The 14,898-nt window shown below is 42.0% G+C and overlaps 1 protein-coding gene across 1 annotated transcript in view; it reads right to left on the bottom strand.

Moving 5' to 3' along the window:
- LOC140389449 (scavenger receptor cysteine-rich domain-containing protein DMBT1-like) overlaps positions 1-14,898 on the bottom strand; it is a 133,936-nt gene that overhangs the window by 71,309 nt on the left and 47,729 nt on the right. The window lies entirely within an intron of this gene.

The raw sequence follows: 14,898 nt of genomic DNA on the forward strand, positions 1-14,898 counted from the left end.
ACAAAAAGTGTGACAGAGCTGTGTAACAAGATATATTTAGTCAAAGATGAAGGTTTTCAACAGCATCTTGAAGGAAGAGGTGGACATATTTAGATATTGGAACATAGAACATTACAGCGCAGAACAGGCCCTTCGTCCCGCGATGTTGCGCCGACCTGTGAAACCACTCTAAAGCTACACTATTCCATTATCATCCATATGTCTATCCAATGACCATTTGAATGCCCTTAGTGTTGGCGAGTCCACTAATGTTGCAGGCAGGGCATTCCACGCCCTTACTACTCTCTGAGTAAAGAACCTACCTCTGACATCTGTCCTATATCTATCTCCCCTCAATTTAAAGCTATGTCCTCTCGTGCCAGACATCACCATCCGAGGAAAAAGGCTCTCATGGTCTACCCTATCCAATCCTCTGATCATTTTGTATGCCTCAATTAAGTCACCTCTTAACCTGCTTCTCTCGAACGAAAACAGCCTCAAGTCCCTCAGCCTTTCCTCATAAGATCTTCCCTCCATACCAGGCAACATTCTGGTAAATCTCCTCTGCACCCTTTCCAATGCTTCCACATCCTTTCTGTAATGCGGCAACCAGAATTGCACGCAGTACTCCAAATGCGGCCGCACCAGAGTTTTGTACAGCTGCAACATGACCTCATGGCTCCGAAACTCAATCCCTCTGCCAATAAAAGCTAACACACCGTACGCCTTCTTAACAACCCTCTCAACCTGGGTGTCAACTTTCAGGGATCTATGTACATGGACACCGAGATCTCTCTCCTCATCCACACTGCCAAGAATCTTACCGTTAGCCCAGTACTCTGTCTTCCTGTTATTCCTTCCAAAATGAATCACCTCACACTTTTCTGCATTAAACTCCATTTGCCACCTCTCAGCCCAGCGCTGCAGCTGATCTATGTCCCTCTGTAACTTGTAACATCCTTCCGCACTGTCCACAACTCCACCGACTTTAATGTCATCTGCAAATTTACTCACCCATCCTTCTACCCCCTCCTCCAGGTCATTTATAAAAATTACAAACAGCAGTGGCCCCAAAACAGATCCTTGTGGTACACCACTAGTAACTGGACTCCAGTCTGAACATTTCCCATCAACCACCACCCTTTGTCTTCTTCCAGCTAGCCAATTTCTGATCCAAACTGCTAAATGACCCTGAATCCAATGCCTCCGTATTTTCTGCAGTAGCCTACCATGGGGGAACCTTATCAAACACTTTACTGAAATCCATATACACCACATCAACTGCTTTACCCTCATCCACCTATTTGGTCACCTTCTCAAAGAACTCTATAAGGTTTGTGAGGCACGACCTACCCTTCACAAAACCGTGTTGACTATCTCTAATCAAATTATTCCTTTCCAGATGATTATACATCCTATCTCTTATAAACCTTTCCAAGGTTTTTCCGACAACAGAAGTAAGGCTCACTGGTCTATAGTTACCGGGGTTGTCTCTACTTCCCTGCTTCAACAAGGGGACAACATTTGCTATATTAGCTTCTGGAGAGTGAGAATCCATCCCATCCCACATTTTGCTCAGTAACTGATTGGACACATCAATCTATTCGTCCCGATTTACATTCCAATTTCACTGACCAGTGACTGTGGACCAACCATTTATCCGTGTCGCTAAAACAGAGGTAACTGCAGTGGCCATCACAAAGGAGAATGTTCTGGGGAAACTGAAAGGTCTGAAGGTGGATAGGTCACCTGGACCGGACGGACTACACCCCAGGATTCAAAAAGAGATTGTGGAGGAGATTGTGGAGGAATTGGTGATGATCTTTCAGGAATCACTGGAGGCAGGAACGGTCCCAGAGGACTGGAAAGTGGCTCATGTAACACCACTGTTTAAGAAGAGAGGAAGGCAGAAGACGGGAAATTATATGTTGGCTAGCCTGACATTGGTCATTGGTAAGATTTTAGAGTCTGTTCGTAAAGTTGAGGTCGCGGACTATTTGGAAGTGCATGATAAAATAGGACTGAGTCAGCATGGCTTTGTGAACGGGAGGTCATGTCTGACAAATCTGTTAGAGTGCATTGAGGAGGAAACAAGGAAGTTAGACAAAAGAGAACCAGTGGACGTGATTTATTTAGATTTCTAGACGGCCTTTGACAAGGTGCCACATAAGATATTATTAAATAAGCTAAGATCTTGGCATCGCTAGAGGATTGGCTGACTGGCAAAAGGCAGTGAGTGGTGATAAAGGGGTCTTTTTCAATATGGCAGCTGGTGACTAGTGGTGTGCCTCAGGAGTCTGTGCTAGGACCACAACTTTTCACAATATACATTAAGGATCTTGAAAAAGGGACTGAAGGCACTGTTGCTAATTTTGCAGATGATACAACGATCTGTAGAGGGACAGGTAGTATTGAGGAAGCAAGCGGGCTGCAGAAGATTTGGACAGGCTAGGAGAGTGGGCAATGAAATCGAAGATGAAATACAATGTGGATAAGTGTGAGGTTATGCACTTTGGAAGGAGGAATTTAGGCACAGACAATTTTCCAAATGGGGAAATGCTTAGGAAATAGAAGCACAAAGAGGCTTGGGAGTCCTTGTTGATGGTTCTCTTAAGATTAACGTGCAGGTTCAGTCGGCAATTAGGAAGGCAAATGCAATGTTAGCCTAAATACAAGACCAGAGATGTACTACTGAGGCTGTATAAGGCGCTGGGCAGACCCCATTTGGAGTATTTTGAGCAGTTTTACGCCGGTAACTAACAAAGGATGTGCTGGACTTGGAAAGGGTTCAGAGCAGGTTCACAAGAATGATCCCTGGAATGAACAGCTTGTCGTATGAGGAATCTTTGAGGACTCTGGCTTCGTACTCGTTGGAGTTCAGAACGATGAGGGGAGATCATATTGAAACATACAGGATACTGTGAGTCCTGGATAGAGTGCAGGTGGAGAGGATGTTTCCACTTCTGGGAAAACTTGAACCAGAGGACACATCTCAGACTAAAGGGACGATCTTTTATTGCAGCGATGAGGAGGAATTTCTTCAGCCAGAGGATGGGGATCTGTGAAACTCTTTGCAGCAGAACACTCTGGAGACCAAATCACTGAGTGTCTTTAAGACAGAGGTAGATAGGTTCTTGATTAATTAGGGGATCAGGGGTTATGGGGAGAAGGCAGGATAATGGTGATGAGAAAAATATCAGCCATGATTGAATGGCGGAGCAGACACGATGGCCCGTGTGGCCTAATTCTGCTCCTATGTCTTTTGGTCTTATAACTTAACCTCCACTGCACCTAGATTACCCGTGTTGGGCGCAAAAAAAAAAAACCCGTTTCATAATTTGTAAATGATATGCTGCTGCCATTGAGAAAGAATGACGTTCATCGTGTCCTATATAATGAGTCTGACCGCATTGAATTTGAAGCCTATGTTGCGTCTTCTCAAATATTGTATTATGTGGCGCGGTGGATAGTACTGGGACTGCGGTGCTGAGGACCCGGTTTCGAATCCCGGCCCTGGGCCACTGTCCGTGTGGAGTTTGCACATTCTCCCCATGTCTGCGTGGGGTTCACCACCACAACCCAAAGATGTGTAGGTTAGGTGGATTGGCGACAGTAAATTGCCCCTTAATTGGAAAATAAATAATTGGACACTCAAATATTGTATTCTATAATCAGATATGCATAGACCACAGACCTGATGTCAGCTATTTTACGCTACTGCAATGTCCAAATTCGTGTACCTTTCCCAGTAAATTGCAACATTGATGTCGATGCGCTCCCCCCTCCCCACAACATTGCGCCTGACAGTCATTTATCATTAATTTAATTAATACTTGAACAAATTGGAGATGAGTCGCAAAATTTTACAACTGGCCAAAATGTAGCAGCCACGCATATTATCACGATACTGGGACATCGCTAGAATATCAGCAAACTGAGGGGTAATAGATATAGGACAGATGTCAGAGGTAGGTTCTTTACGCAAAGAGTGGTGAGGCCGTGGAATGCCCTACCTGCAACAGTAGTGAACTCGCCAACATTGAGGGCATTAAAAAGTTTATTGGACAAGCATATGGATGATAATGGCATAGTGTAGGTTAGATGGCTTTTGTTTCGGTGCAACATCGTGGGCCGAAGGGCCTGTACTGCGCTGTATCGTTCTATGTTCTATGTTCTATTAGTTCAAGTGACGATTGAGCTCCTACCCGGTCTGTTACTTTTCCATATTTTACTTCATATTAAGTGAGCTGTTACGAAGACCGTCAGGATTAATCCGACATCCCCACCACCGTTTACTCTACGCGCAGACCAGTTTTAGTGGACTCGATTTAAGGCGGGTTCACAGCCGGCTCTCAGTTAACGGGCACCGACAGTCCGAGAAAAACAAGGAAAAATAAGTAGAGTCGGTTGACGTAAATCTGGCCCAAACTGGGAGGGGGATGTTCTAAATGTCATTTCAGACATGTATATATATGTATATATATATTTCATGTTGGGAGAATGTTACAGCGTCTTGTTCCAGAATAATGTAAAGGTGTGTTGCATTAGTGCTTGCGAGAGAGATTGCAGATTTACGAAGATATTACGCTTATGACATGTTTCCCTTCAGGTACATTAGGCACATGGTGAAATTCTGAAGCACTAGTCTACGGCTGTTGTCACGTTTTGTTGGCTTAACCGTCGCCACTAAATTCTGGTCTCAGATTGGTGAAAGTCAGTGAGAAGCACCTCGCAGTAATTTTCAGGCGACGAAGCTCTGAAACACCCGCAACCGTTATCTGAATTATCTGAAGCTTAATTTTCCTGATTAAAACAGAAAAGAGCGATACATCTATTCCTTAGTCTATCATCCCACCCGGTTCTAATTCGTCATGTTTTTCAATTTTCCTGTCTGCTGGTGACAGTAAAGATGAATGAAAGTTAAATTATATTTCAAAACTGATGCCGAGGACCCGGGTTCGATCCCCGCCCGGGTCACTGTCCGTGTGGAGTTTGCACATTCTCCCCGTGTCTGCATGGGTTTGACCCCCAAAGATGTGCAGGTTAGGTTGATTGGCCTCACTGCTTTGCCCCTTAATTGGAAATAAAATTGGGTAATCTAAATTATTAAAAAAACAAATTTCAAAAATGGGATCCCATGCAAACCGCAAAATTGAAATTAGAAACCTGCTGTAATGGTACCAAAGAAATAATTTCACTGATACTACTTCTGTTACCCTTGGGGATTTGCAATATTGAATCAAGGATCCAAATTATTGAATCACAGTCACAAAACAATATATTACGCTCTTTGAAATGTTTGATTCAAATGTTAATTCATTCTGTCCATCAAAGAACATGAGCCCAAATCAAAACCACGTGATATATGATTAACCTCGTCCTAAAGATAGTACAAAACTTGCAATATAGCGTAATTACTAAATAGAATTAGTTAACTTTCGACCAGCTCAGGCAACTGAATGTAGGTCCGTCGGAAGTTATGTTTCTTTCAGTAATGGATGCCATACAATTATACCAGATATCTATCTAATTCCAACGCAGCGGGAGAATTACCGGAAGATATTTTCATGATCAGTGCACAGAATAAGAAAGTCAAAGCCTCATATTGAAGAATCATTCATCGTTCAATTGTGATAGACATTTCCCTATCCAGATCCTACTGGGCAATTCGGAACGGAGAATTTGCAAATGATCACCACTAACACCAGGTGCATTTTGGACATAATGAAAATAATCAACAAAGGGGCATAATTTAAAATATGTTAATACATTCTGTGCGACTGATTGTAATGTACGATAATGCACTCTTTCCAGAAATAGAGATCTGCTTACCCATTGAAACCTGCAGACTCAGCATCAATATCCCCAAGGACTTCATTTCTCGGGAACTATTATCGAGAACAGAAGGAGAACCTGATCAATGGCTCACTGGAAAAAATGTAACTCAGCCCGGTGAGAAGGACGTGTGGCGCTCATTAAACAGCTGTTCCCTTTAGTCAGCGGATACAGATTCTTAAATCCAGGCCGGTCAATGATTTCTGGGTTTTTTTCCACCGGTATAGAACTGGAATCGATACATCATTGGCATAAGTACCAATTTAGTCAAAGCAGTAAAGTCGTTGGAATGGGAGGGGTTATATGACTTCGAGATTGCCGACAAGATTCTGAACAGACTTCAAACTTAGTAACTCTCATGGGAGTGTATTTAATAATGCTCAATTTTTAAAAAAGCCTGCAGTTTTCTTTGATTAACTTAAAGTTACTTCCCCAACAGAAATAACCACCATCTTGAGAATACGACGAAGAATTAAACCAGTCGCCTCGATTCCGTGATACGTCTCGTTGCCCAGCCACTCTGATGATCTATAATTTGCTCCAGTCCATCGTTTTATAAGGTAAAATAAAACTTGAGATTGTCTTCCATCGATAGATCGATAGATAGAGAGTGCGAAAGAGAGAGCGAGGGATAGATAGATAGACAGAAAGATAGATCGAATAATCGCTCGAAAGATCGATAGATAGATAGATTGATTGATAGATAGATTGATCGATGGATAGATGATGCCCTGTACTCATATCAGCTTGTTCTTGGATATGTTTCTCACCCTGTTTAGTTACTTGCCGCTTTCTGTCAGAATATATCTCAGCAGCACACTTCCTCTTTTCTGGTACGGTTCATTTGGCTGTCCATATAGAATTGGTTAATTTATACTCCTGACCCAGATATTAAGATACCTGCATGGATCATTTTGAAAAAGTCACTTCAAATCCCACAATAACAGTTTCAGTATTTCCTTTTCATTAAAAAACAGGGAACAGCAGACGAGCTCTTGATGCTGTCAGAGTGCGTGCGAAGTATATTGGTCCACAAATGCCCTTCGAGGAAGGAGATCTGCTGACAATATTGGCTTATGTCAAATTGGCATTCCCATATGAACTGCTGTGGGACCAATTCAAGGCACCTGGCCATGACCAGTGGTGCTTGGAAATTGTTACCGGCATATATTGAGCACAAGGAATGATTCTTACATCGATGCCACTGGACCTGATACGCTTCAGGCCAGCAGGTTACAGGGGCATTCAGGAGGTCACCGAACAGTGCATTCGTAGAAGCCATTTGAATTCACGGTTCGATCATTGCTGGTACCAGCCCTTCGATAGAACTAGGAAGAAATTGGCTCACTGTCACCTTCTCAAGGGCAGTTATAAATATACACTGAATACTGGCCTAGCCAGTGCCAGTCACACCACATGAAGCAATATAAAAATATGCAAAAAAATCAGGAGGAACAATTCGACTAGTAGAGTGTGTCGGTGCAAGTATAGATGGGAGAAGTAGTGATCCGGGGGTGGATCAGCGATGGGAAACAGAGGGCCGTGTTTTTCATCTGGAGCTGAAAGTAGTGCGCCTTCAATTCGAGGCTCCATAATCAATGACCTATGAATTTCAAAATAAACTTGTTATTTGCAGCTGGCGGTCGGCACTTTAAAAACCGTATAAACCATAGTTGCAGCTGTTTTCGATGAATACTAACAACTATATGCATCCAATTTACAAAATGTGGTCTCAAGCCGGCGTTATTTAGTTGTGTCTCGGAATTGTTTTCATTGTACGATCCCTTTGAAGTGCGAATGGGACAGAACATTTCATTCCTATAGCCATTTGCGACTTGCTAAGTTAAAATGTGCACCCTCAAAAGTCACTTCATGTTGAATGTTTTTTTTGTATCTTTTAGCATCTGCACCACAGATTGCCTCATGGAATTCTAGGTCCCTTCTTTTCTCTATCAGCACAATCTCACTGTCTGGATGTCCGCTTTAATTGGCTAATTTCCATCGATTACTGCATGTATCTAACTATGTGTTTATTTCCTTCAGGGGACTGTCTCCTGTTTATCCTTCACTGCCGCAATTTATCTCATCTACTAACAGGTCTCAATCATAATTATTTATCTTTTCTGGTGTTGCTATTTGCATTCCTTATGCTCAATAGTTGCTTGTCCAAGTAAATATCTTGTACAACGTAGGGTTCAGTAAAACAGGCCCAGAATTTTTTTTTATCATAGATTGTCATAGAATTTACAGTGCAGAATGAGGCCATTCGGCACATCGAGTCTGCACCGGCTCTTGGAAAGAGCACCCTACCCAAGTCCACACCTCCACCCTATCCCCATAACCCAGTAACCCCACCCAACACGAAGGGCAATTTAGAACCAGACAATTGCAGAATGATACATTGTACACGGATGGTCTTCGGCCCATTGTTTTTTGCTGATTATTTCTTCATCTCATTCCTGACAATGCATCGGCTATTACATTTTCTCGTCGTGCCACATGCATACGTTTTAAATGCAACGTCTGTAATAATATGCTCCATTGAAACAGTCCGGCATTTTTATTTTTGAGCTTCTCCAAATATTCAATGGATTATGATCAGTACATATAATTGCTTCAGACGAATTGCTGGTAACACAAATGTTAAAATGTTGCAAAGATAGCACCAAGCTCAATTTATTTTTCAATTGTTGAATACTTCTGTTGATGTTTACATTTTTTGGAAAAATACCCAATAGGCCCCTCTAATCCTTCGTTGTCTGGCTTCATACTCGGAGTTCAGAACGATGAGGGGAGATCATATTGAAACATACAGGATACTGTGAGGCCTGGATAGAGTGCAGGTGGAGAGGATGTTTCCACTTCTGGTAAAACTTGAACCAGAGGACACACCTCAGACTAAAGGGACAATCCTTTATTACAGCGATGAGGAGGAATTTCTTCAGCCAGAGGATGGGGATCTGTGAAACTCTTTGCCGCAGAACACTCTGGAGACCAAATCACTGAATGTCTTTAAGACAGTGGTAGATAGGTTCTTGATTAATTAGGGGATCAGGGGTTATGGGGAGAAGGCAGGATAATGGTGATGAGAAAAATATCAGCCATGATTGAATGGCGGAGCAGACACGATGGCCCGTGTGGCCTAATTCTGCTCCTATGTCTAATGGTCTTATAACTTAACCTCCATTGCACCTAGATTACCCGTGTTGGGCGCAAAAAAAAAACCTGTTTCATAATTTGTAAATAGCACTGGGACTGCGGCGCTGAAGACTCGGTTTCAAATCCCGGCCCTGCGTCACTGTCTGTGTGGAGTTTGCACGTTCTCCCCGTGTCTGCGTGGGGTTCACCACCACGACCCAAAGATGTGTAGGTTAGGTGGATTGGCGACAGTAAATTGCCCCTTAATTGGAAAATAAATAATTGGATACTCAAATATTGTATTCTATAATCAGATATGCATAGACCACATACCTGATGTCACCTATTTTACGCGACTGCAATGTCCAAATTCGTGTACCTTTCCCGGTAAATTGCAACACTGATGTCGATGCGCTCCCCTCCCCACAACATTGCGCCTGACTGTCATTTATCATTAATTTACTTAATACTTGGACAAATTGAAAATCAGTCGCAAAATTTTACAACTGACCAAAATGTAGCAGCCACGCATATTATCACGATACTGGGACATCGCTAGAATATCAGCAAATTAGTTCAAGTGACGATTGAGCTCCTACCCGGTCTGTTACTTTTCCATATTTTACTTCATATTAAGTGAGCTGTTACGAAGACCGTCAGGATTAATCCGACATCCCCACCACCGTTTACTCTACGCGCAGACCAGTTTTAGTGGACTCGATTTAAGGCGGGTTCACAGCCGGCTCTCAGTTAACGGGCACCGACAGTCCGAGAAAAACAAGGAAAAATAAATAGAGTCGGTTGACGCAAATCTGGCCCAAACTGGGAGGGGGATGTTCTAAATGTCATTGCAGATATATATATATATATATTTCATGTTGGGAGAATGTTACAGCGTCTTGTTCCAGAATAATGTAAAAGTGTGTTGCATTAGTGCTTGCGAGAGAGATTGCAGATTTACGAAGATATTATGCTTATGACATGTTTCCCTTCAGGTACATTAGGCACATAGTGAAATTCTGAAGCACTAGTCTACGGCTGTTGTCACGTTTTGTTGGCTTAACCGTCGCCACTAAATTCTGGTCTCAGATTGGTGAAAGTCAGTGAGAAGCACCTCGCAGTAATTTTCAGGCAACGAAGCTCTGAAACACCCGCAACCGTTATCTGAATTATCTGAAGCTTAATTTTCCTGATTAAAACAGAAAAGAGCGAGAGCGATACATCTATTCCTTAGTCTATCATCCCATCCGGTTCTAATTCGTCATGTTTTTCAATTTTCCTGTCTGTTGGTGACAGTAAAGATGAATGAAAGTTAAATTATATTTCAAAACTGATGCTGAGGACCCGGGTTCGATCCCCGCCCGGGTCACTGTCCGTGTGGCGTTTGCACATTCTCCCCGTGTCTGCATGGGGTTGACCCCCAAAGATGTGCAGGTTAAGTTGATTGGCCTCACTGCTTTGCCCCTTAATTGGAAATAAAATTGGGTAATCTAAATTATTAAAAAAACAAATTTCAAAAATGGGATCCCATGCAAACCGCAAAATTGAAATTAGAAACCTGCTGTAATGGTACCAGAGAAATAATTTCACTGATACTACTTCTGTTACCCTTGGGGATTTGCAATATTGAATCAAGGATCCAAATTATTGAATCACAGTCACAAAACAATATATTACGCTCTTTGAAATGTTTGATTCAAATGTTAATTCATTCTGTCCATCAAAGAACATGAGCCCAAATCAAAACCACGTGATATATGATTAACCTCGTCCTAAAGATAGTACAAAACTTGCAATATAGTGTAATTACTAAATAGAATTAGTTAACTTTCGACCAGTTCAGGCAACTGAATGTAGGTCCGTCGGAAGTTATGTTTCTTTCAGTAATGGATGCCATACAATTATACCAGATATCTATCTAATTCCAACGCAGCGGGAGAATTACCGGAAAATATTTTCATGATCAGTGCACAGAATAAGAAAGTCAAAGCCTCATATTGAAGAATCATTCATCGTTCAATTGTGATAGACATTTCCCTATCCAGATCCTACTGGGCAATTCGGAACGGAGAATTTGCAAATGATCACCACTAACACCAGGTACATTTTGGACATAATGAAAATAATCAACAAAGGGGCATAATTTAAAATATGTTAATAGATTCTGTGCGACTGGTTGTAATGTACGATAATGCACTCTTTCCAGAAATAGAGATCTGCTTACCCATTGAAACCTGCAGACTCAGCATCAATATCCCCAAGGACTTCATTTCTCGGGAACTATTATCGAGAACAGAAGGAGAACCTGATCAATGGCTCACTGGAAAAAATGTAACTCAGCCCGGTGAGAAGGACGTGTGGCGCTCATTAAACAGCTGTTCCCTTTAGTCAGCGGATACAGATTCTTAAATCCAGGCCTGTCAATGATTTCTGGGTTTTTTCCACCGGTATAGAACTGGAATCGATACATCATTGGCATAAGTACCAATTTAGTCAAAGCAGTAAAGTCGTTGGAGTGGGAGGGGTTATATGACTTCGAGATTGCCGACAAGATTCTGAACAGACTTTAAACTTAGTAACTCTCATGGGAGTGTATTTAATAATGCTCAGTTTTTTAAAAAGCCTGCAGTTTTCTTTGATTAACTTAAAGTTACTTCCCCAACAGAAATAACCACCATCTTGAGAATACGACGAAGAATTAAACTAGTCGCCTCGATTCAGTGATACGTCTCGTTGCCCAGCCACTCTGATGATCTATAATTTGCTCCAGTCCATCGTCTTATAAGGTAAAATAAAACTTTGAGATTGTCTTCCATCGATAGATCGATAGATAGTGAGAAAGGGTGAGCGAAAGAGAGCGAGGGATAGATAGATAGACAGAAAGATAGATCGAATAATCGCTCGAAAGATCGATAGATAGATTGATTGATAGCTAGATAGATTAATTGATCGATAGACAGATAATGATGCCCTGTACTCATCTCAGTTTCTTCTTGGATATGTTTCTCACCCTGTTTAGTTGCTTGCCGCTTTCTGTCAGAATGTATCTCAGCAGCACACTTCCTCTTTTCTGGTACGGTTCATTTGACTGTCGATATAGAATTGGTTAATTTATACTCCTGACCCAGATATTAAGATACCTGCATGGATCATTTTGAAAAAGTCACTTCAGATCCCACAATAACAGTTTCAGTATTTCCTTTTCATTAAAAAACAGGGAACAGCCGGCGAGCTCTTGATGTTGTCAGAGTGCGTGCGAAGTATATTGGTCCACAAATGCCCTTCGAGGAAGGAGATCTGCTGACAATATTGGCTTATGTCGAAATTGGCATTCCCATATGAACTGCTGTGGGACCAATTCAAGGCACCTGGCCATGACCAGGAAATTGTTGCCGGCATATATTGAGCACAAGGAATGATTCCTACATCGATGCCACTGGACCTGATACGCTTCAGGCCAGCAGGTTAAAGGGGCATTCAGGAGGTCACTGAACAGTGCATTCGTAGAAGCCATTTGAATTCACGGTTCGATCATTGCTGGTACCAGCCCTTCGATAGAACTAGGAAGAAATTGGCTCACTGTCACCTTCTCAAGGGCAGTTATAAATGGACAATGAATACTGGCCTAGCCAGTGCCAGTCACACCACGTGAAGCAATATAAAAATATGCAAAAAAATCAGGAGGAACAATTCGACTAGTAGAGTGTGTCGGTGCAAGTATAGATGGGAGAAGTAGTGATCCGGGGGTGGATCAGCGATGGGAAACAGAGGGCCGTGTTTTTCATCTGGAGCTGAAAGATGTGCGCCTTCAATTCGAGGCACCATAATCAATGACCTATGAATTTCAAAATAAGCTTGTTATTTGCAGCTGGCAGTCTGCACTTTAAAAACCGTATAAACCATAGTTGCAGCTGTTTTGCACCTGTTTTCGATGAATACTAACAACTATATGCATCCAATTTACAAAATGAGGTCTCAAGCCGGCGTTATTTAGATGTGTCTCGGAATTGTTTTCATTGTACGATCCCTTTGAAGTGCGAATGAGACAGAACATTTCATTCCTATAGCCATTTGCGACTTGCTAAGTTAAAATGTGCACCATCAAAAGTCACTTCATGTTGAATGTTTTTTTTGTATCTTTTAGCATCTGCACCACAGATTGCCTCATGGAATTCTAGGTCCCTTCTTTTCTCTATCAGCACAATCTCACTGTCTGAATGTCCGCTTTAATTGGCTAATTTCCATCGATTGCTGCATGTATCTAACTATGTGTTTATTTCCTTCAGGGGTCTATCTCCTGTTTATCCTTCACTGCCGCAATTTATCTCATCTACTAACAGGTCTCAATCATAATTATTTATCTTTCCTGGTGTTGCTATTTGCATTCCTTATGCTCAATAGTTGCTTGTCCAAGTAAATATCTTGTACAACGTAGGGTTCAGTAAAACAGGCCCAGGATTTTTTTTATCATAGATTGCCATAGAATTTACAGTACAGAATGAGGCCATTTGGCACATCGAGTCTGCACCGGCTCTTGGAAAGAGCACCCTACCCAAGTCCACACCTCCACCCTATCCCCATAACCCAGTAACCCCACCCAACACGAAGGGCAATTTAGAACCAGACAATTGCAGAATGATACATTGTACACGGATGGTCTTCGGCCCATTGTTTTTTGCTGATTATTTCTTCATCTCATTCCTGACAATGCATCGGCTATTACATTTTCTCGTTGTGCCACATGCATACGTTTTAAATGCAATGCCAGTAATATTATGCTCCATCGAAACAGTCCGGCATTTTTATTTTTGAGTTTCTCCCAAATATTCAATGGATTATGATCAGTACATATAATTGCTTCAGACGAATTGCTGGTAACATAAATGTTAAAATGTTGCAAAGATAGCACCAAGCTCAAAATTTCTTTTTCAATTGTTGAATACTTCTGTTGATGTTTACATTTTTTGGGAAAATACCCAATAGGCCCCTCTAATCCTTCGTTGTCTTTTTGCAAGAGAACAGCATCTATGCCCACATCAGTCGCATCGATAGTCATCTTGAATGGTTTTCGTGTAACTTGGAGTGGCCAACAGAGTGGCAGTGGTTAACACAGCCTTCAGTCCTTAAAATGCCTGTTGACACTCCGCCGTCCACTGAAATTTGCTACACCTCAAGTTCGTCAGTGAAGCAACCACGCTGCTAAACTTCGGCACGCACAAATCTACGGTAAAAAAGACTCATGTTAAGAAATCTCATTATTTCCCTTTGTGTCAAGGGTATTGGGCACTTCCCAAGAAATTGTGTTTTCACGTCCCGTGGGACCATTTGTTCATGTCCAATTGTATGGCCAAGGAACGTGACTTGGGTTTTTCCAAACTCACTTTTGGGTAGGTTTACCAGCCAACCCGTTTCCTGAAGTCGATGGAATAATTCCATCAGATACTTCAAATGTTCATTCGATGTTTGACTACAAATCACCAGATTGTCTATGTACACAACGAAATTGGGTAATTTTGAAATGACTTTCTTAGTTAACCGTTGAAATGTGGCTGGGGCATTTTGCATGCCAAATGGTGAATTGGTATATACCATTTGGAGTCACAACAGCTAAAATCTCTTTCACCCTTTAGGATAAAGGTACCAGTCAGTAACCTTTGAGTAAATCCAGTTTGAAGATAAAAGTTGACTGCTCCACCTTCTCAATTTTTTTTTTTAGAAATAAAAAATGGGCAGCACGGTAGCCTTGTGGATAGCACAATTGCTTCACAGTTCCAGGGTCCCAGGTTCGATTCCGGCTTGGGTCACTGTCTGTGCGGAGTCTGCACATCCTCCCTGTGTGTGCGTGGGTTTCCTCCGGTTTCCTCCCACAGACCAAAGATGTGCAGGTTAGGTGGACTGGCCATGATAAATTGCCCTTAGTGTCCAAAATTGCGCTTAGTGTTGGAT

This window comes from Scyliorhinus torazame, chromosome 14 (genome assembly GCF_047496885.1).
Source record: "Scyliorhinus torazame isolate Kashiwa2021f chromosome 14, sScyTor2.1, whole genome shotgun sequence".
Classification (NCBI taxonomy): Eukaryota; Metazoa; Chordata; class Chondrichthyes; order Carcharhiniformes; family Scyliorhinidae; genus Scyliorhinus; species Scyliorhinus torazame.